General features: G+C 38.9%; 1 long non-coding RNA gene across 6 annotated transcripts in view; it reads right to left on the bottom strand.

The window, feature by feature from the left end:
* Positions 1-24564, bottom strand: part of LOC138113184 (uncharacterized) — a 235802-nt gene that overhangs the window by 106049 nt on the left and 105189 nt on the right. For 3 of the 6 annotated variants that reach the window (XR_011152034.1, XR_011152036.1, XR_011152035.1), the window contains exon 3: positions 8851-8941. This is a non-coding gene — a long non-coding RNA (uncharacterized lncRNA). Of the gene's footprint in view, positions 1-3011; positions 3662-6642; positions 8493-8850; positions 8942-24564 lie in introns of those variants that run through there. The other 3 variants (XR_011152033.1, XR_011152038.1, XR_011152037.1) reach the window with 3 other exon arrangements.

Raw genomic sequence — 24564 nt, 5'->3', positions numbered from 1 at the left:
CTCAATCAGCTGATATTTGAATATCTAGTAACTCTTTTTAATGTCACACCACCATTTTTTCATCCTTACAAAAGTTAATCTTGAAAACACCCCATACTGTGTTTCAATTCACAAATGCTGGAACCATTCATTTCTTTCTTCCTTAAGAGGAGGCCACACATTGTAATTGATTAAGCACATGAAGTGAAAATGCTATGAGAAGAATTTTTAGTAGCAGTGTAAGAATTCCTCTGGTGAATAAAAAGAGCCATGAAAATAGCTTGGATTCATCAATATGGGTAAAAAAATAAGAAAACCAGAATATTTGGAGAACAGATCCTGTTCCACATCAATTGTGGGATGAGTTTGATTTCATCACATGTAAGGTGATCAGTGCAGGACACTTAATGCAAGGAAATTGTTTTCCTCACCTCACCTCGCTCTGTTTTCCTCATGCTCACTTGTGACTATTCAAATGTCATAAGTGAGCATGTTGAACTCTCAATTCCCATTTTCTCAAGAAATTTACTTCATGAAAAAAGGGAGGAATTTGTTTCCAGCAACACTGAAGCTAACTCAAAGCTTTTTACTTGGCCTTTGATTGTGTATGTCCGCTGATGTTTTTCTTACTGAATGTCTGATTTTCACACAATATTTCACCAGAAATGCAAAATCACTCATGCATGACCAACAACAGATAGATGTGCTTATGAATTCTCTCTCAGAATTGCATAGTATTAAAAAAAAGAGACACACATCAAAACTGTCCATAGGTTGCAGTATTAAAAATATTACCTACAGTGCTGAAAATATATCCATAACAAAGACTTTTTTGAAGTGCGATGATTGCTAGTGTTGTCAAATATAATTGATATCTCTAGTTTACTAAGATATTGTGTCTTCAAGATAATTTATTCCATTTGATAAAACTGGCCAAAAAATGGATTAAAATGTTTTTACTCTCCACATGCAAATCTTTTTCTTACTGCTTTGTCATAAAACATTAAATAAAAAGCATCAATAATTAATTTGCCTGCCTAATCCATTAAAAGGCAGATCACCAACGTGATCAAAGCACACTTTTGTAGATTAAAAACTGCAGAGTGTAAAATCTCGTGGGCTATACATGTCACAGATGACACCTTTACAAAGAGGGAGTGCATGTTATTTCGGATTTAATCATTTCTTTGAGAGGGTGGGACTCAATCCCTACATGGGCTTGATGACCACGACACTAAACTTTAGCTACTGTGATGTTCAAGACGTAATAATGGATGACAAATCACCTGCTGGCAGCAACTCTTTTCCTCTCATTCCTAAGGGCTCCACACAACAGGTTTCAGATTAGGTGATGCTCCCTGTTGCTCAGGTAGTGCTGTCCTATGCACACCCAAGTGTGGCCCTTCCCAGAAGGACTGCACTACACTGGTGTAGGTGACAATATTGCCCCGTGCAGAACCATAAAAAGGTTAATCAAATATGGGTCAGAACAGATCCTGGAACAGCTATCAAAACAGCAAAAAAAATCTAGGACAAGGTATTGTGTCACAAGCTGAAAATTAATCAGTAGTGCAATAGTACTGAAAAAGAAATCAGTCCTGATGAAATGTAGATATTTTCTATTGGAAACAAAGCCTATAAGGCAAGTGAAAGGACTTTTTATTCATTTCAGCTTTGGTAAAATCTTAGCTAAAGTACTGTGATCCATGTGGGATACTGCAACATCTAATACATGCACAACTTTGAGGGAATACCAATAAAAATCATTATATAATTTGAAAATACTACCTATGAGGGAAGACTGAAAGAGATGTTACTGGTTAGTCTAGTGACAAGACAGTTGAATGTGGTTTGGACATCATTCCTTGAATACAAAAACTAACAAAAAAGAAATTACTACAAAGGAAAATGAATACTCTGTGTTAGAATGTGCAACGTGGAGGTTGTGACTAAGAGGAGCTGAGCATTAAAACAGATTATGGGGACTGTCAAACCTCTATCCTCAAGGTTTATAGGGTAAGTAAAAGTAATGTCTGTGGAAAGTTCTATCACTGATAGCTGAACATGCAGCAATAAGCTCTTGAAGGTAGCTTTGGTTAAAGAGGGAAAACAATGAGAGAGGCTGGACCCTTGCCTCCATGAGACTACTGTCTGTGGCACTTCCATCAGATGGTGCTGAACAGAAGTAAACTTTTGCTAAATATGCTAAATATGTTTTGCTTTGGCTAAAATATGCTTATGTTACCAAGGTAGCAAGGGGTACACCTCCACTCTTTGCAGCTCACAGGTCTTGATCATAATACTGTTCCCTGGGGGCATGTAATGGGCATCCGAAAGACAAACCCACTTCATTCCTGAAAAGTGAGCCATGGCCATCTCCAGTTAGTAGCATTCCTGGAGAGCACAGTCAGAGAAAACACATTGACCTATCTGTTTCTCATTAGTTACCCGCTACACATTTACTAGTGAAGGGAAATATCCTTAATTGATTGAAAAATGACAGCTTTTAAAGCTACAGGAAAGCCTATCTGCTCTCCCGATGGTGAATGACATGCTCCTAAAGCATCCTGAGGACACAGTTACAGCTGCATCATGTATTCTCCTGGAGAAATGGGGAAAAATATACAGATCCAAATTTTCCCTCAGCTGAGAAGGAAAATTAAAAGTTTCTTTGACTTCCAGGCACCAACCACCTCCAGAGCAGCAAGTCAACATTGTTTCTGAAGTAGTTTTTGCACAAGCATGAAGGACTGGCTTCAGTGGACTCCATGGCATGAACAGTTGCTCATCACAAAAAGAAAAATGCAAAACAAAAAAGTAAAACTAAACAAAACCTTAGAGACTCAAAACCTTGTGCACAAATTAGATTCTAAGCCATTCTTCTTTCAGCCAATATGCATTTTGCTCATGTTTGCTAATTCCAAAGGAAACCTTTCCAAATTCAATATTTGCCTTTTTTTCCTCCCAACTCTTTCCCCCATACTGTTTCTTCCAGAGGATCCACAGTGTTGAATCTGTCATTACGTTCATTTCCATGGCAACAAATGGGATGTCATAAAGAGTGTTTTAATCCAAGGACAGAGTGGTAGATAAAAGTTAGATTCTGATACAAAGAATTCTTGCTCAATATCAAAGGTAATTACAAAAGGACTATAGAAAATTACTTGTTGAGCTAATTTTATTTTATATACACAAAAGTTTTCTTCTCTTCATGAAGGACATTCTCACCTTTAAGTGCTAATATTTATCTCATTTTTCTTGATTATACGACATGAACCTTTTTTCTTATCAGCTGATAAACTAGTTTATATTAAAATATGAGGAGAAGATGCTATGCTTGATTATCCTCAGTGGCATCTGCTTATTCCAGTAGGCTATGGGGAAATACAATTTATGAGAGCAGAAACAGGAATATTTATAGTGATTTCCAGTCTGATGGATTCCAAAACCCCTAACAAACCAGAGTAAAACCAAAAGCAATTAAATTCTTGATGATTATTGCTCCTCATACCTTGATTCATCCTTCAAGTTTTTCAAGTCCCATGGGGGTGCCCCTAAAAGGATCATGTGGGACACAGTCTAAAGAAATGCAGCCCTTTATCAACTTCTTCATCCTGTAGTTCAGCACCTTAACCAGACTTTTCTGGATCCAGACCCTCCTGTGGATCTGGAAATAAATAAACTGGAAAATAATAGGATTTTCCATCACTGGAAGAACCCAAAACTGTTGCAAAAAGGCTGTTAATAGCCAGGACAAAGTTAAAATACAGACACATTTCTCCTAACAATTCCAAATTAGCCAGAGACTGCAAATGTAGTTTACTCAGGAGGCATGCTGCAACCACAACTTGCAGGCTTCTGTCAAGCTATGTACTATAAAGAAAAGAAAATAAAGTCTATCTCACATTGTAAAACAGCATTAAGAAAACACTAATGTTGTGGCACAAACTGAGGAAGGTGATAAAAGGAACACATAAAAGCAAATATTATACAATTTTTTTTTTCTGGGGTTTAGCCACACCAGGATACCTACTTAAATCCTTTTTTAATGTGGCCTGCTAGAGAACCAGAGTGCATATGGTAAGGTTCTGTCCCCACCAGGTGCCTCCTTTGATGGTGCTTTTTACCTCAGCCCTCATGTCCTTCTAACTACAGGCTTTGCGTTTCGAAGTTCACTTCCCTCTAAACATCATAGAAAACATAAAGTATTGAGTGAGCATTCAAGGTAAGATTTGAAGCTAACTTTGAAGTTCTGAGAGAATGAAAGAGACTGGTGGAAGCTTCCTAAAAAGGCTCCTTGGAAACTTGATTTAACTGGAAAATAACTGACATTTCAGAAAAATGTGTAAAACAGCCTTCTTAAGAAATCCTCCAGTAAGATAAAACTTGTCTAGTCACACAATGCCTCACCACTCACTGAGCAATAGAAGCAGAAATGACAGCCACATGAAATTATATTACATGGAGTAGCTTGAAGTCTGTTCAGAAATTCAGTTTTATGCTCTCACCAAAGCATTTCCTCTTCCATTATATATACATATATATATATATATATATATATATATATATATATATATATTTTAAACATTTTGTCTCTGTTCTTGCTTTGGTTATAACAGAGTGGTTGGGTCTGTGTTTTGGATGTTTGCTGAAGACAGTGTTGATAACCCAGGGATGCTTTGCCATCCCTGAGCAGTAGAACAAATAAATTAATGCTTAAGACTATAATTATCAATTGCCAATAAAAGCAATGCAATTTTTCAGAATATGTCTCTTTCCTGATTTAAATCAAACTTCCAAGGGGTATTTACATACTTTTGGGTTTTTTTTCTTTAGTCAAATATTTTCTCATGTGCTTAATACTGAATGGATAAACAATTGTCTATAGAACTTGGGCCAAAATCAATATCCATGGGAAAAAAATGCATCCAGAGGACTGTGTGCTCCTTTTCACATTAAGAAGATGAAAATCACTACAGTCAAAGAAACTGAAAAATGAACAGTGGGACAAGGGGAGGCAAAAGTGCTTTTTGAATGAATTTGGATGTCCCATTGTAATTATTACTTTGTCCCTTTTTGTCTGAGCATAGGAAAAAAAATGAAAAAAAGTACTTATTTCAAATAGAAACTCCAAATGGCCTCTTCTGCTTTTTCCTACAATGGCATTTTAATTGTATAAAGTCACAAATGTGAGCCTCTGGGGGAATATGCACTGTCCAGCTCCTGTGTATGAATTTCTAGAGAGAAAATAATCTGTGATGGTATTGTGTTAATCCTTTGAGGTGACATAATAAATATTTTGTCCATTTAGATACACAAAATAATAACAGCATTTTGCTGGTTACTATAAATTGCTTTTTCTAGACTCCAGCAAGTAGCCCACCATATGATCCTTAACTTCTCCACACAGGACTCACAGGGAAACCTACAGAAGCACATTTCTGTAGAAATGTTTCCTATAAATGTTTTTTATAACTGCTAAAATGCCTAAAGCAAATCACACTGTGTGTTGCAAGGAAGTTCATAATGTCTTTATTTCAACAAATGGAATATATATATTCCCTGTGTTCTTTTGCTTAGATCTCAGTGATATTTTATATCTTCTTTGGTTGTTTTTTTTTTTAATCATTTACAACCTGTGAGATAAATAGAAATAGTCCTCTATAAAGTGGTATGTGAAAAGTCAGCTCTGTGGTGCTTCTTGCACCCTAAATGTTACATTTGCCCACAGTTAATAGCAAGACATTTAAAGAATAGTGCAATACTAGTTTTCATTCAGCTGTCACTGAGGGGAACAAGAAACCTGCCTATCAAAAACTAAGGCTTGTTTCATGTCTGCTTCATGCCTGTGTGTCTCTGTTATAACTTGTCTAAAATCCATAGTTTTCTACTGACATTAACTGGCAGAACTTTTCCTGTCTAAATAGAAAGACATGAAGAAACATAATACATGTGCTAAAATTTTGGGATTTCTTTTGCAATCTAAGGGCAAACATCTGAGTCCCTGCCACAAACCACTCCAGGGAATCTGAGGGTAAGCAGCCTGAAGCACACAATGAGTGACCACTTCATTGCACAGCCCATTGTGGAGACTCTGACACATCAAGATCTCCATACCTGGGCTGTCCACTTCAGCCTTAGGATGCTTTTTTGATCTTTTTATCAAATGGTTTCCTCAGTCACTGTCTGTAGTGGGGAAAAAACTCCAACAAACCAAAAACCACTGCAATATGAGTTTTGCTTAATGCTACAAGAGCTCAGACTTGCTATATGCACACACAAAATAGATGGGGCACGTTGTCCTCAGTTTGACCTCAAAAATGGAAGGACAATATCACCTTTAGTGCCTACTAGTCACTTTTCTGTGTTTTTGAAAGCAAGATCTGGCACTTTGGGCTGGAAAGGACATACTGGAATGATGCTTTTCTCCATTGGGAGTGAGAACTCACAGCACAAATACAAGCACAGGCTTCCAAGGGAACTTGATTATACCAGCAGGCAGAAAACAGTAATATTTTTATGCCTAAACTCAACAGCTCCTTAGATTATAGAGTTTATCCTCTTAGTTTATCCTCTGACCCCTTTTCCAAGTCCTTTAGCATATTCACAAGACACATGGCAACAGCAACAGACAAAACATGTCTTTAATCTGAAATTTACAGATGGAACTCTTGCTAAAAAAACATGAACCTTGGAATCTGTTTCTTCCATGGAATTAAGGTTTGTTTTATAAATACCCACAGTTACAAGCAAGCCATTAAAAATTAACAAACTCATACCCTTAAATATAATGCATATATGTGTTTAATAGCCTATGAATAATAGCCCTGAGACTACACATGGTTGAACATTTAATCTAGAGAGCTTTTGTTTCCTCTTGTCAAAATAAGCTCAGGTTTTGTTATTGAAGAGGTAGGAAACAAGATTAATGGTCCCATGGCTGTGAGTTATTTTTAGCCTGTTTCTCTCCCTACATTGTATTGTTTGCTTGTGTAACATAAAGCAAAATGGAAGTTCATATGAAATACATTTGGTTACCATTTTTGTCTGGCCATTAATTTCACTATGAAGGGTAATGTACATCAATAATCATTTATGTCTAAAAAGTCTCAAGTTGCAGCTTTTTGCTGAGATATTCAAAATGATGTAGGGGAATTGTTGGTATCCTCATTAATTTTGATACAAGTTATGTGTCTAAATCGTGCATCTATATCCCAAGATTGTTTTGTAAACTCAACCCATTTTTCTTAATGACATGATTTTGCTTAATTATGTAAAAGTGCAGCATGATTTGGCTATTTAACATCTTCTTCAATTTATATTACTACAGAAGATAAAAGAAAATAGAGCTTTATCTGCATATGACACGGAGAAGCAGTGTGAGGATTCTTTGTCAGTGCTTTGTCATAGTGTAGGCAAAAAAGCCTTGATGATTTCTATTTAAAGGTCATTTTTGTGAGAGACCAGCAGTGCCACTGATCAAAACATCAGAGATGATTTAGTTTCAAAGTTGTCACTGAATAATTAATTTACTTAAAACTCAGACAAAATAAATATGCAAAACAGTGAGATGATATTTGAGAGCTCCTACATTCCTTTTAAAATTTAATGTCTCTGTGGGTAGATTAGCAAGAAAATCTAATTGAATTAGCAACATCATAATTTGAAACATGAATATCTAAGTTTCAGTGGATGGCCACTGTAAACAGCAAAATAATTCAGTGGGTCTTCAAATATTATCAATATGTCACCCTACCACTCACAAAATAGCAAAATGGAATATAAAAGTATTAGGGAAAATACCTGATATCCATATAATTTTGAAACATCAGAAAAAATTGTATCTTTGATTATCATTCATGATTCTTTCAGAAAAAAAAAAATGGTTGAGTCTTTTTGCTTTAACTTTAAAAATTATTTGTAGGTAGAACTTGGCAAGCTTTTACACTAAGAGATCATTCCATGTCTAAGCAACCAGAGAGAGGAAGTAATACTTGAAACAGCTCAGCAAACTGGCACTACAGGTGTTATGGGGAGGCATTAGGGGTAATCAAGGACTGACTAGACAGTGAACAAGAGGTGATTTCCATTCAGAGCACCATGACCAAGCCACAAGAGAGAATCAGAGAAAGGCATGGGTTGGAAGGTACGTCACAGACCATTTAGTTCCAACCTCTCTGCCGTAAGCAGGGGTGCCACCCATGGCTCGGGCTGTGTCGGGCGCTGTGCACAGGAGAAGTCTGAGCACCAATCCAACTCGCTTTTCACTTGTCATGGTACAGACCACCTCAGATTCCTTCATTAAAGGCCTTCTCAGCTTAAAGCTCCTAACTGGTGAAGAACTTCTCCACACAGTTTCTATCCTGCTATCACCACCTTTACCCTGAGCAGCAGGGACAGCTGCTGTAACACAATGAAGTGTTGTCAAGGTAATCAGGGCATTACCATGGTGGGTGATAATGACTGAACTGGAAACATGTCCAAAAAGTAAATGAAGGATGTGATCTGACCACCTTTGGAGAGAACAGAAGGGGGGAAAAGGTCATTGTGTATCGAAATACTTTGTTCTTTTTAAAGACAGTCCTGGGCAGATAAAATCTATAGGATGTTCCCACACTAAGCCAATTGACAAAATACAGGAGACAAGATAAAGGGAAATGAAAGCAAGTCTTTCAAGAGCTCTTCCATCTTTCTAATTAACAAGAGAGCCAAGTGTCCAGCAGGATAGAGTGCACCTGATCTGGGATCGCCCCTGCATCTCACAGGGAACTCATAAGGGAAGCTTTCAGCTTCAAAAGCTGTGCTTTGAGGCAACCCAAATATCACACATCACATCAGAAAGGAAAGTTGGAAGTCAGAGGGTAAACTCACCCTGCTGCATGTGTGAGCTTCAGCTGAGCCATTATCCAAATGTCAGGAGCTGGCTGCTTTAGTTAGAGCAGGTGAAGCCTTAAAAGAGGATCTAGAAGGGAGAACAAAATTCAGAAGCACTATTAGAAAATAATAGGTAACTTCTCTCCTTTTTTTTTTTGCATGGTGCCTTACAGGACTTGATCCAAAGCCCCCTAAGGTCAAAGAAATATTCCACTGACTTCTGAAATCAAACTGAGAGGCTGATCAAATTCCTGATGAAGAAATACTTTGATTTATAAACCCTCCATTTCTGGACAGGCTCACAAATACTGTCATCGGGTGGGTTATTCTGTGTCACTGCTTTTTAAAGAACAGTAATAGGACAGAAAGGCAATACCCCTTCTGGTAAAACCATACAGCAAATTGGCTGATATTATATCAGTTATTGACTAATCTTATTACAGTTATGGTCCAACAGCTGAATAATCAAACCTGGGTATTTAATTGTAGGCACTTAAATATGAATCTAAACATATAAACAGCAGATAGGTACCAGTCCAAGCTACCACAATTCAGGTGACTGAGTCCATTTATTGCTGCCCAATGCCTGAGTTGCTGAGCAACAAATGTCTGAAGTTACATGTGACCAGCTGCAAGTGGGGCTCCCAGACAGCTAAAAACATTATCTGACAGCAGCTTCTGCACTGGTTTTCATTGTTAGACTGTAAAAGGCTAAATCTTTGCCTTAATTCTCATTGAGAGAAGAATAAACAAGGATTTTTTTAGAGTTTCTTAAGTCCCAAATGGAGCCCACTATACCTCTGGCTGAAAATGCTCCTCTGAAAAATTGTTTCTCAGATTTCAAAGATGCAGTGCAAGATTTGGCTGCAACATAAATGACAGTGGACTTTGGTTCCTGAGCATTTTATACTATGACAGAGCATCACCAGGGCATGAAAATGAAACCAAAATTGTACCACCCTAATTGTGGTACTTTCCATGAGTCCAGGTATGCATTTTCTTCTCTCTTCAAACACTTGTTCCTGAAAAAGTTTGAGTGATCCTACCTAGCACATGACAGGTAACAAACTCAAAACCAGCTATTAGAGGAGTAGGAGGGACTAATATTAGAATTAGCCACATTTTTAGGGTTAATTTTGTCTAAGATTAAGAGAAGAACCGAAAGTTTTAAGCACATGATACTTTGTACTTGAAGGATTGCACCCAAAGTACTCTTGAGAAAGAATTCTAAGAGAAGATATGGTCAGAACTCTGATGTCCCTCATTTTAATTTTGCTGGGAAGCAACGGAAATATAAAGGATGACAACTGACAATTTGGGGTATGATTATCAAGCTCACTGGCTTCACTTGGTCCTTTTGGATGAGGTCCAGGCAAAACTAGTGAGCAATCAAACTTCATCAAGGACATCATGAGACAGTTGAAACCCCCAAGATTCATTGTAGTCCCAGTGGGTCACGAGCTGTAACATTTTCACAAATTTCAGTTCAAGATGAAAGGGGATCATGGCTATGTTTAAATCAATGGACCCAGAAACACTTCCAAGATATTAAGGATAGGTCTGTGCCCTTGAACACCACGTCTCCATTACTGAGATTTTTGCATGCAATAGCCATCCTGCTCTGATTTCCACTGAAAAGAAACCCAGCCCACAGATCAGTATCTTCTGGGCAGGTCCTTGGTCTGGAACAACCCACCAGGGAAGGTACATAACCAAGTCAGCCAGAGACAATGTATCTGTCATCCCAAATTCCCCTTTCCAAGGAGAACCGAGTATGGTAATTTAAACAGATCAATACTGAACCAACACACAATATCGAACTATTGGGTATTAGTTTGATTTTCTCATAGCAACTGATTTTGTCTCATTAAAAGTGACTTCATGAGTAAATATTTTACAAAATTGAGCGGAAAATTTCATAAGAATGGACAAACCAAAGGCAGTTCATGCACGTGAAGGCAATGTTTTGAAAACTTCATTTTTACAGGAAGTTTTAATTTCTCTGGGAAAACGGGTGCTGAATAAGGTAAACATCTTCGTGAGGTGTGGATTACATACACCCCTTTCACATTTATAAAGAAATGGCTATAGGAAACATTTTGTCCAAATTAGAGGTTAACTTCTACATAAGAGCATATCTTAAACCCCTTGAAGTTTCTACATCACACTGCCATGTGCAAGACCTAAAGTGAATTTATGTGTAGTTTAGGTGTGTTTTAAGACTCCTCAGACCATATTTAAACTATAAACTGCTGCATGCAAAAATAAAACCATGAATCCTCCCTCTCCAGTTCTACAGTGCCACCTAAACATGATCCCTTTCCATAGGGCTCAGCAGGGGTGGCAGAACCACATTCCTGCCACTGTATCTGGTTCCTGCCACGGGCTCTGGTTTTCCAATTTCTGGGAAATCCTTGCATGGTGAATAAAGACATGCCAACCCTCAGGGGGCCTTACTGTAAGATTGGATACTCCCATGCAAACAAAGTAATTCTGTGGTCAGAACATGGATCATGATACCCTGGAGATCAGCTGTAAGTACATTAGGTATTTCTTCAACTTCCCATTGGAATGCAGCTGTACAATATAAACATAAAAATAGCAATATAAATATTATCTCTTAATAACCTCAGGGTGAGAATCAGACCTATTTTTTTGCCTTACTTAATGAGTGATCCTACCTAGCACATGACAGGTAACAAACTCAAAACCAGCATTAGAGGAGTATGAGGGACTAATATTAGAATTGGCCACATTTTTAGGGTTAATTTTGTCTAAGATTAAGAAAAGAACCAAAAGAGTTTTAAGCACATGATACTTTGTACTTGAAGGATTGCACCCAAAGTACTCTTGAGAAAGAATGTAACCTTAACATCTGTACCTACAGCACAGTTCTCTTTTTCTCTGAATCTGCATGAATACAAAAATTTATGATTTCTTACTTTCACTTATTTTATAAGGTGTTTCTTTCCACAGTGTGTTCTTTCACCTTAACTGCACTGACAGAGCACTGTCAGGTAAAAGAAAGATGGAACATTTTCATCAGTATGTAGGAAGGATGAAAGGAAAATAAATGGATTTTGAATTAACATGAAAACATTAAAATGAGTTTGGGTTTTTTTAAGTTTTATGAAAATATGCTGTAAATCATACAGCATTCCTCAAAATGTTCCACATGTTTGATATCTTACTGTGTTTTGGAAAGTAAAGATGCCTCCTCAAAATGGAATTAACAGACTGTACCCACTCATGGGAGCATCATTATCTGCCAAGCTCATTCTCAGAAAGTGACTCAGAATGATCTGGTCAAGCACATCTTTAAGGACAAGCTAGAAGAATACTTAAAAAAAGAAAGGATTCATCCCATCCAGAGGGGAATGTAAATGTTTCCAAGCACTGGAGCCAGCAAAGCTGCTGAAATATGAGATAACATTCAACAGAGGATCCCTCCATCAGGATATGACTCTGAATGTGACTTTCATTATTGCTTGTTTTCCACAAAAGAGCTGGGCACAAGGTCAGGGGCATGACAATCCCACAAAGAGAAAGTAGGTCTTGGCTCAAATACTAGGCTGGATGCTAAAGCAGAGAAAAATCTAAAATTATCCAAAGAGGGCTACAGGTGATGGCAGGTGCTATGGAATATGGAGAAAAAGGAACATTTTAAAATTTGCTCTTCTGCATGAAGAATAAAAATCTAAAAGCCCCAAAGCAGCAGCTTCTGCATTAGATTCTCTGTCAAAAGAAAGCAAAGAGATTTGAAATTCTTGACTATGGTACAAATATTTGCAGGAGCTGCACTGCAAATTGTACCATCACCTACTTGAACAGATGACTCTAGATACGGTTAATGACACCACTGATGTATTGGGTCCTGTGCTCTGCCAGGAGGACAATTTAGGGTAATTTGGGAGAAAAAACATCCAAGAGATTGTTACCTTCCTGCCAGCTGAGAGTCCTGTACATGTTTGTCTTCTGCTTCTGCCCTTACCTCTGAACCTCCTGACTGAGGATGCACTGGGCCCCCTTGGAGCACCCTACATCCATGAGATCCCATTAGGTCCTTCCATGCTGAAGGAAAGGGTGTTAGGCTGACACTTTCCTTTGTGTTCAGGGATCCATGTGGGACTAGCCCACCATACCTGAATTCCTTTACAGCTACTGGTGAAACGTCCAAAATTCTGTCCTATCACATCACTTGAGATGCAAAAAATGAGTTTTTATTTACACCTATTTTCTTTTAGACTCTAAGCACAAATGTACAGCACTGTATAACCTGACATACCCACCATTATGCAAGATTTATTCATTTTAGTCCTATGTTTTCCCAGCTTTTCTCTATGCTCCTTTCTTTGCATCCAATAACACGTTAAGAATAGATACTGTTTCTTTTTTATATGCTAGCAAAGCAGTTTGCACAAGAAAGCCTTGTTTATTATTTGGCTCTGCAGTTCTAGGATAATACAAACCAAAAAAATAATAAACCCTAATAATAATAGTAATAAAAATAACAATAGAATATTGCCAACAGAAAAGTAGATGTGGAAGAAAAACAAAGCATGCATCCTTGACTACACAAATACAAAATTAATGTGCAAATACATTAATAAATTAAAGCATTAAATTCTGCTTGCTGTTATTTCTGAAGCCATTTTTTTTTTTTTTTGTGTTGTACTGAACTATATCCCAGTCTTATGAGAATTCCATGCAAAAATGTTCATTCAACTTGCAAGTTTCATGAGCTTTAGCACACGTAATCATTGGAACTCCTATACTTATTATACAACACATTTTTTTTCTTCTTTAGAAATGCTGATAATCTGAATATTAACAGAGGAAAATGTAATACAAGTACATCATGTTTAGTAAATAGTGAATAGAAAAAAAGAATAGTTTTTTAATCCATCCTTGACTGAAAAAATTTGAAAAATGTTTAGGAATAACAATCAGAATTAAGAAAAATCAGAAATTCAGTGTTACTGATTTCCAGAACCTAAAAGGGCTAAATTCACCAGGGTACCTTTTCAGATCCACTGCTTTGTTCAGTCTGCCAGATCCCTGGCAGCTTCACCAGCTGACAGTGCTTTGTGAGTAAGATCCAAACCCACCCTTCTGCTCTTGAGCTAACCATCATTTTCACAAACTTAAATTGCAGCCTGTGCTACATAAGGAAGGCTCCTACTTCACAAGGATAGAAGTGGAAATTGTGAAGTCATCAAGCCCAGTGCACTTTACCAATGCAATGCTAGCTCAGAAACCTGTGCTAAACACCTGACCTACTGTGAAAATGCACAGTATTCAGCAGCCTTTAAAATTTTCCATTTGTCACCCACAGTGAAGAAAGGAGGAGGCGAAGTGGCTTCAAACTAGTCTGGAGGATTAAAAAAAAGCCACACTGAGACAATGTATTTTAACTCCTTTAAAGGCCTTTTGATAATGTTCCAGAAAGGCACCCTGGGGCTTCTTCCCCTGTTGGTCAATGTACCCTCTTTCACAGTGATATTTAACTGCTCCCTAATGGGACCAGGAAGAGGTTCTAAATATAACTACCAAGAAGAATGCTCTGAAGAACTAGGACCCACAGTCTCTATTACTTTCACAGAGAAAACCATGATGAACATCAGGGTTTGCTCATTTAACAAAATCTGAGCCCATAGAGGGAGAGAGAGCACAGAAATGGAAGCCAAAAGATGGGTCATTCCCATGAAGGACATTACAATGTCATTGAGCATGTGAGGTTAAACCCATAAACTGTGAACAGTTACTAGCAAAAATGGCTTTAAACTACAACAGATTACACCATCAATTCGGAGGAAAGAGCTGGTTTAGAAAAAGAATCCAAGGAACTTCAGTTAACTGCTTGCACAGTAGGCTATAAAGTGACCTGCAGAGTCTCAGCAAGAACATATTGGAATAACTGAAGAGTGAATCATTTTCATGAATGAAAAGCTAAAAGTCCCCTCAGTGAAGAGAAACAAAAAAGAAAAATTGGGGAAAAACTAAAGAGGATGATCAGCCAACTCCCTTTTCTGAAATATTTAGGATAGAAAAGAAGGCATGATGAACAAAAATAAGACCAAACATACATTTCAAATAAGAAATGCTTGAGTTCTGTGTGGAATTGTATTTACATAAATACTCAAGCTGTAAACATCCACAGTATTTATGGATATATGCTTTTTCAGAATCTTCATGCTAGGAAAAAATTGTGCAGCTCATGCTTCTGTCCAGGTGAAGTTGCAGCTCCCTATTCAGGGACGAGGAATGATCCAGCCTGATTAAGAGAATCAGCCCTGGACAGGGACCAGGAGTTTACAAACAGATGAGATTCAGAAAAGTCTGTTAGAAAGCAACCAATGTGCCAACGTCAGAAACAGAAATAAAACGTGCCAAGTTTTGAAAGAAAAAATGAGTACCCACCACAAGCTGTATTACAGAGAAGGTTTCTGACACTTCCAGCAGGAATACTTCTGCAGGTGTTTATCAACATAAGTATTTCCAGCACTTGCCCTTCCTACCAATTAGCAGGCAGCCACGTCTGATTCTGGCTGCAAAAGAGCTCAGTGCTGAACCTTCAGCCCACAGAGGCACCTCAGGCTGCTCATCCTCTGCAATGCTCACTGCCTGGCGCTGAGAAAACACTTCGTGGGCGTCACTGAAGAGCAAGAAACAAGGTCAGAAGGCTGAGGCCAACAAGAAAGACTGTGGCTGATCTAGTAGAGAGTAAGAAAATGTTTCTTTTGTGAGTTTTTAAGTCAAAGAGGATGCAACTAAGGCAGTTAGAAGGAACAGCACTACAGAGCATAACCTGAACCTGTCTGATTTCAGAAGTGTTTGTTACAAGGGTGACAAAGAAAGGGCAAGTTTCACAGGTGGTGGAAAAGTTAGGGGAAGAAAAATTTAGTTGGGCTGTTGATGGAAAAGTTAGAAAATGACAGGAGACCAAACTACAATCTGCTGTAAACAAATGTTACACTGCATTTTCCCAGTTGCCACTGGCAGACATTCTGTTCTTGAGGTGGAAAAAGTGTGTTGGATGGAAGAGAGTGGGGTGGCTGACAACAGCAGAGGAGAGAGGGACCACAGGAGAAATACTCACCAAAAAATACAGCCTTATCAAATACAGCAAACTGAGTTTGAGCAGGGAACACAGATCACCAGGATGACAAAAGTAGAACACCAAAATGTAATCGAATAAATTGGAACCACAAAATGCCTTCATGGCGTGCAGCTTTTTCTCCAGAAATTTTTAAGGATAATTTGTCAGTTTTTATAAATGTCAAGAAAACTTTGTTTTGTCTGCAATATCTTTGAATTTATTGCCAAAACTGTCATAGAAACAGCACTAGCAGTTTGATCCAAAGGTCATCATGTCAGTGGGAAGAGCAGAATTTTTTCATAGGGATTTGGATGAAACAAAAATAAACCCTGTACATATTTTAATATAGAATAAATAAAATTCAACAGATAATTATAAGAACAAAGACAGGGGAAAATTTAAATCACTGGGTTGCTTTTTCTCTGCCCTTACAACAGCTATTTTCAGAAGAGAAAGAAAGGCAAATTCCCTTTCAGTGCAGCCTATCTAAGAACAGCAAAGATTACACTCTCAATAATCCTATGCCTCTCCTTTACTAAATAGTCCTGCTTTGAGCTACTTCTGTGCTTCTCTTGGGATGGCCTGGAGCATATAATTGGATCCACTTCATATGGAGAAAAAAGCCTGTTAACCAGCAGTTGCAGCAGCAGATGCTTGTTCACTTGTGAAAATAAAGACAGAAAGTTTCCATCAATCATTTAAAACTCTAAACATACAGGCTGGATTTGCTCTCAGCAGCTTTGCTGTGCACGCAGTCAATTTTTCCCTTTCTAAACCCAGTACCCAGGCTTTCAAAAACTAATTCACTGCCCTTAAATAATGGTGTAACAGTTAATGAGAATCACAAAAGCCCTCCCTGGCAGCTGGCAGTGCTGCCTTGCCGTCTGTCCCTACAGGATTTGTATCTTGGAACAGGTTAGGACAATGCACCATCCCAATGAAAGCCCTTGGTGATGTATTGATCAAGATGGGACTGTCCAAAAAGAAGAGATGGGTTCAAAATTCAGCCAGCTTTTATTTGGCTATGCAAAGGGGAAAAGGACTTCCAAAGAGAGAAGATATTAAACATGGCATGTCACATCTCACTTTTGGCAGTGATACATGTGATCTGAGTAAACTGGGGCAAAGTCCTGATCCTGCTGAAAGGCTGCTGCCCTCTGCAAAAGAAAAACTGTTTCCTTCCTTGAATCACACAAGGATATATGCAGTCCTCTGCTCTTGCATGGCCAAGATGCACAGGGCTAATAATGAATTTCAGGGCAAAATCACTTGCAAAGGGAACTCCCCTGCCTAAGGACTTCCACAGTTATGCTAATGATCAGCTTTTTTCTTCCTTTTTCCCCAGCTTCTCTTCCTTTATTAACCCACAAGGCTTCTTTACACCCTAGATAAGGGATTAAATTAGAATAAAACATGTTTTGTGATAGATAATGCATTGCTCAAAAGAGGCAGTCTCCTACCCAAAGCATCTCTTCCCTCAGCATTGGGTGCATCACAGCACTGCAGGTCCAGGACCAACATCCAGGAGCTGGGATGCCTCATCTCTGTAGCAGGGTCATGACTTTGCTAACCAACCAGTTAGGTGACCACATTCACACCTGCAAATCCCTGAAGCTGATAGGCTTAAAATAGCAGCCAAATTACCCAGAGGATGGGAGATTTGGTGTATTGTATTTGGGGAACGGACATGAAAGCATGCAAGCAATCTTTAAACACAAACGGGGGGCTTTTTCCTCATTCCATATGTTGCATAAGGGATTCAGACTTCATAGCCAGAGCTTTTCCTGTTGCCCACCACAATAACAGGAGCTGCTTTGCATTTGGGGCTTTAGGCACATGGGGAAAACCAATGGGATTTGGGAAATAGAGTGATATTTTCTTGAAATAGCTTGTTCCTCTGGCATTATGCAAAGCCTGTGCAAGACTGTAGGCGACCAAAGCAGCCACCAAGGGACAGCAGACAATCAAAGCCAGTGCAGCTCTAGTGTCTGATACAAAATTCAACTGAACTAGCAAAATGGCTACATTAGCCTTACAATTTCATCTAGAATTCAAATGATTTTTAAGTCATTTGGAAAAGTCAGTGTTTTAACAAAGTACTGAAGAGCAAGAGAGCTTTCTCTTTTTTTTTCTGGTGAAATTAGGTGAAAGGAATAATTTTCACAGGACACAGCAGTGCACCAAGCAAAAAGATCAAATTTTAACCTTCCATCTTATTCTTCTCTACATCCTTCTAATAAAGACACAGCAGATTTCAGAAAGGCAGCAGTTCAGCTGAACTATCAGGGCTGATTTAATCCATTTTTTTCATGTAACTACAACGTAAATTCTCACATTTCAAGATAAATCTAAACAAAATGAAGAGAACAAGAGGTCTGTAAGTCACTAACAGGAGTTAAACTCTTCCTCTCAGCTTCTTCTTCTTGTTTGTCTGGTATTGTGCCAAATCTCCCATGAATAAAAGAAGGTAAGAACAAGAACACATTTGTATCCCATGATTTGGGCGAACATCTAACTCTGACAAAGAAGGGGCTGCTGCCGGGAACCTGCAGAATGAGCAGTCTAGCTGTGCTCAGAGCCAGCCCAAGTCCTCACAAGCTCCCTGGGAACACTCACTCACAAGCCCCTGCATCCTGGCAGGTGTGCAGCAATCTGCCCTCTGTGTGTGCAAACACACACATGGATAAGCTTCCTCCTGGGCCTGGATACACCCACGTCTTACAGCAACCTGGAGTTCATATTTAGGGTGATTAATATTAAAGTAGCTTTTTTAAAAAACTATTTTTTAGCAAAAGCAGTAAATTTTTGCCTTGCTGAAGGGTGTTGTTTTAAACTTCAGCTCTGCTCTAATCAGCAATGAGATACAAGAGCAAAGAGCAGGAGACTGAAGCTCACTGACATCATCCCAGATGAGCCAGCTGCTACAGGTGGTGTTGGACAAGCAGCTGAGGAGTCCTCGTGGAGCTGGGGCTGCTTTGCAGGTTGACATTTATGCTAAGTAGGGTGTCTTGGGAGGAGAGGAGCTGGCTCAGTCCTGGCAGGTCTGCCAGGCACTGCCCTGCCACTGTGCTTCCCTACTGCACAGCAGGGCTCAAATGTGGTGTGAGTGCATGGCTGGGGGGCTCAGCACACAGATTTAGGCCACTTGGTGTGGAGGTGGGTCAGGACTGCCAGAAAGAGCTCCAAGCAGAGCCAAGGAGATCCCACAGCAATTCCCTGCCCAGGTTTGGGATGATCCAAGCCAGCCACGCTCTGCAGATAGGCAATAGAAGGAATGATGCCTCTGACTGGTATTTGCCACTTCCCAGCAACCAGTAGGTGAAGGAATTAATTCAACAAATACAGAAGGCACATCTGTGCTGAATAATCTACAAAGCATTGTTGGACAGATACTGAATTACCCAGAGAGTTTGTGGAGTCTCATTTCCTGGAGATCTTCCAAACCCACCTGGCTGCAATCCTATGCAACCTACAGTAGCAGGAGGGTTGAGCTATTTGATTTCCAGAGGTTCCTTCCAAACCCAACTACTCTGTGATTGAGAATCCTGCTGTGAGGGAGAACCAAGATAACCCAAAGTGTAACTCCAGCCTATTTTTCCCAGTAAGCCTATTTTTCTTACAGACTCTGCTACTCAATCCATTTCTGTCCACCTGCCAAAAGAAACAAGAGACCCAAAAGCACAAGATAAATCATAATAAATCAATTCAATATTCTCCCAATACCCTAATTTGTGCCTTTATTTTGCACCAGTAAGGAAATAATGAGACTAAGAAACATATCCTCATTTATAAAACTTGTTTGCCAAGAGGAGGGGGTTCTGTTTCTTTCAGCAACCTGGAGTAAGCATAACAACCCTAGAGAGATTAAATACAGACAGATTTTTATTATGCATTGCTTCCTATTTATTGCAGAATGCATAACTGAGTCCAAAAGAGAAACAAGAAGGCAAATACACGAAGCCTCACACAATTTTAACAAGTTTTGACTGGCAAAACACAACGAGCTTGTCAATATAAGTCCAAGTTTGCTTTTTGCAAGCAGTACACGAGTCCCAGAGTGAGAGAGAGAGATGCCAAAACTAAACTGGTGCTCCAAAAGGGGAAAGAAAGGTGGAAAGGAAGAATGTCTGGGTTGCCTTATTTATCTAAGATAGGTTTGATGGTTATTTTGACCACTTAAACATCCTGTGGGAAATCAGTTACACTAAACCTCCTCTCTCACATCAAAAATCATGATTTTAAATCAAGAATAACAAAAAACATTGAGCAATACAGTTCAAAAATAGACAGTGATGTTCCCAGGTATTCACATCACATAAGTACCAAACTGATTGTCAGGCTTTAATTTCTATCAGTAAGAAAGATTTACAAAAAAAGTAAGAAAAATGCAATATTTTCCACATAGCTTTGCTTTAGATAGGTTGAATTACGTGAACTGATCATTGGAGGAATAGAAATGTGATCTCTAAGTTTGACATGAGAACAATAGATATTTTGCAATAAAAAAAAAGACATTTTAAAGAGAAAATAAGCAGTAAATGTATCAGTGAAGTTCTTTACTTAAAAAGAAATAGGCATGGTTGATGTTTATATGCCACAATTTTCTTTCAGCAGTTAAAAGTTTGAAAAATTAAAGTTGCTATTGTTTTTTTAGAAGCATCTGCTGAATTAAGAATGCCCTTTCTAATGAAGCTGAACAGTCCCAAATAACCTGAGCAGTTTTGAGAACCATAATATAAACCCCACTCTGCTGAAATGAGGCTTTCCCTGATTGAGAAGTTTTGATTGGGATCCTGATTCCAGGGCTGTTTCTCGTAACACATCATCATTTACTTCAGGAAAAACTCACTAAACCTAAAGCAAATAAGTTCTCAGCTAGAAGACTTAAACCAGTCACACCTTCTGCTACTGAGTGGTTGTTTTCAAAGCCAAAGGTCTTTTTACTTTTTAAAGTTTTGAAAGAAAAAGGTGCTTGTTTACCTTTCCTTAGTGTTCATCCTGTTTCAATGAAAAGTATAAATAATACAGCTATAAAGAGAGCTCATCTTCCTCTTTCCCAAGTGACCTTTTCCACAGACTCAGCTACAAGAGAAAACATCTCTGTCTCCAGCTTCCAGTACATTCAGCATGAGAACAACTGTCAGTAACACACTCAGTGTGTCCAAGTGTGGCACAATAAAGCTCTCTTCCCAGAGGAAGTGGGACACTGGCCACAGGTAAGGGACACTGGCACAGCTGGGGAGTTTTATCAGGATATGGACACCTACTACAGAATCACAAAACATTTTGGTTTGGAGGTGACTGCTAAAGTTCTATTAGTCCAACCCCTGCCACGGGCAGGGACAACTTCCATTAGACCAGACCCCCATCCAACATGGCCTTGAACATCTCCAGGGATGGAGCATCCACAATTTCTCTAGGAAATCTGTTCCAGTGCCTTATCACATTCACAATAAAGATTTTTTTTTTCTAAAATCTATTCTAAGTCTACCCACTCTGGAGTTTAAAACCATTGCCCCTTGCCCTATCACTACTGGTAAAAAGTCTTTTTCAGTCTTTCTTATAAACCCTTAAAATATATTGAAAGGTCACCATAAAGCTTCCCAGAGCTTTCTTGTCTCCAGAGATGACACATCTTTCAAAAATCTAGCGTTTTTTGGCATTCCTTTACAGGGAGTGATTAATCCTGAAGCTTTCATCTGAAAAGCTTTTGAAGGTTTTGGTGATTATACAAGATTTGCAATGAAGCAAGAGCTCTAAAGAGATGGCACTGGTGTATGAGGCAACAAATACAGGGGCAGGCACTCGTCTTGGTAACAGTGCAGTGATACTCCAGGAAGGGAAGCAGGATCCATTTTCCAACAAATCTTTGCTCTAGTTTCTTTGTAAGAGACATCTTTCTTATAGTAAGAATTACCTTGAAATGTAATTGTGAGGGGTTTTTTTTTAAATCCAGTTTTCTAATTCTGGAACTCAGCACAAGGGGTTTCTTTTAATTATTACTCAACAGTCAAACCCCAACTTTTCCTCAGAAAGCCAGTGCCCCAAAAATATGCAAAAAAAAAAAAAAAAAAAAAAACAAAGAATGCAAACATTAAAATATTAACAATATAAAATACCAATCTGTGAACCCTTTCAGGGATCACAAGTGTTCCAGGCCTCTCAAACACAAGCATTTCTGTAAAATTTGGGTGGGAGTTCTACTGTTACACACCTCCAGACTGGGAGGAGAAGGTGACTATAGCATGACTTGAAATACATGGTTGTTCAATTTCCCTGATAAGAGACAAGTCATATCCTTAAGGTCACAGGCATGGAAATCTCCCACTATAAGTTGCTTTATAATTGTAGGCTCCAAAGGCAATTAATATGTCTGAAATTGGAGGATGTTCCTTCATCCCAGTGATCAAGCAGGAAAATACAGCCCACACTATGGAAAGGTCTCAGTCTTGTTTTAGTGGCTGGCAAAATATTAGTTCTATTAAAGTTGGCAGGTTAAGGCTGGAGGCTTAAACTCTTCAAAGGTACTTGCATGTTTTTCAATTACCTGAGTGTTAGCAGGAGACCACAGAGGACCCAGACAAACCCCTGAGGCATCCAAATGTCTTTGGATGTGCAGCCTTGTGCCTAATAGTCCCAAAGTGGCTGTGTTAGAAATGCACAGTGCTTGCCTCCAGCCCTGTGGATCCAGCTCAGTTTGGCCACCTGCAAATGCTGGGGTGTTTTAGAGCTGGGTGTTACTGAGTCAAAGTGCCTTTGTGGGTGGCAGCCTTTACAGCCTGCAGCAGCAGGTTTAACTCCAGTGTAAAATAAACAGGAATCTAATCCCTGGTGTCCACTGGCCTTGCATCAGGGCTTTAGAGGGAAGCCTCAGCCTCACTCCCATGTAATGACCCACATTGAAATGGTTCTCAGAGGAATAATTCAATTAATTCAGACAGTTATCAGCTGGATTCTTCTCCTCACCTCTTTATACCACTAGCTGTTTCATTGCCATTTTTCTTATTTTACTAAACAGAAGCAAAAAATTCCTACAATGTATTTCTTAGATGAAGCTAAGCTACTGAACTTAAATGAAATTATTTTGGGTAATGGTGGCTTGAGGAAGTCCTCTTTTTACTACTAATTATATTTGTCCTTAAAGAACATGAAACAGAGCACAGGAAAACTTGCAGAGTTTCTTTTTATCTTTTAATAAGCAAAAATTCAGAAAATCCAAAGGAATTTAATTTGCAGGGTAAGGAAGAACAAGAGTAAAGAGAAAAAAACTGTTACTCATTTCAAGAGAGATTTCATTTTCCTCTACAAAACGCAGTGCAGTAGGTACTGTTTAGAGATTGCTTTTCCATTACATTCCATCTAGCATGGCACAGAATTTTGAAAACTGAGCAGACTCCACTGCGGGATCTCAGGTGATATAGCCATCCCCAGAGGCTGTCCCAGTACTGCCCCCAAGGCACAGAGAAGTCAGGAATGCATGGCCAAAAAGGACTGAGACCCAGCTATGTAGCTTCAAATTAAAATAAAATTCTTTTAATAAATTATATTGATAGCTCTGGATTTCAGATTCCCTCTTCAGATTCCCAAGGCCAGAATTGTTCTGATTACAGTTAAAACAGTGGAACAGCTAGGAAGGCAAGCTTGCATGCAGCTCCAGGCTTATTTCCTTGGATTTCACCCTGAGACATGCCTTGAGAGCAATTCACAATTCACCTCTAATGTGGATCATGTAACTGCCAGCAAAGTTCGAATCAAAGATATGCCTGTTGTTTGGAGGAGCTGAAGAAGCTGCAATCTGAAGGACTGCTTTTATTACCATGAGCTAGAAAGACAAAAAAGGGATCCTTCCCTCTCATCCATTTTGGTGGATCTTGTTTCCTGACAAAGTTAATTTTTAAGTAAGAGTGCACAGACAGGTGCAGCTGCATCCTGCAAATGGCCATCAATCACAGCAGATGGTGACAAGACTCCAGGAGATGCCACAGGCATTCTGCCTCATCTTGTGCTGAGACAACATCCCCACATTAAGGAGTTAGTCATTTAAAATCATTCATAACCTGAGCTTGCACACTGCTTATTAATCGAAGTTTTCCCATTGAAAATATGAGATTTCAACCAATGGCCAACTAAATTTCAGAGAGAATTATCTTGCCTCCTGCTTCCTTTCACTAAAAACCTAAGAAAGGCTCAAAAACATGTTCTCATAATGAACTAAAATCATTACTTCAGAACTTCCAAGACAGTGGCTCAAGTTCTTAGGCCAGTTCAAGCAGACCATGCATTAGTTCAGGCAGGTGGGATTACCCATATGCCAGTCAAATGCTTCTGCTTTGGACCAAGACCCCAAACATGTCCCCATGGTGCATCCAAAGGCATGCATCACAGGTTTCAGACATCCCTGTGCACTCTGGAAGTGCAATGAGTGCCCAAACCTGTGCACATACTGCATGTATCTGTGCATGTATGATCAGATTGGCCCTGCAGTAGGTGTCAAAGTGAGAGGAAAAACCTTAATACAGTAAACCTACTAATGACTGTGATAAGTGTTTCAAACAGGTACTGTCTATTGTCATCACGTAGTAACTGTTGGTTTGGAGGTTTTCACTCTATCT

Source organism: Aphelocoma coerulescens, chromosome 7, assembly GCF_041296385.1.
Source record: "Aphelocoma coerulescens isolate FSJ_1873_10779 chromosome 7, UR_Acoe_1.0, whole genome shotgun sequence".
NCBI classification, from domain to species: domain Eukaryota; kingdom Metazoa; phylum Chordata; class Aves; order Passeriformes; family Corvidae; genus Aphelocoma; species Aphelocoma coerulescens.
This window is presented reverse-complemented; position numbering and strand designations above follow the sequence as displayed.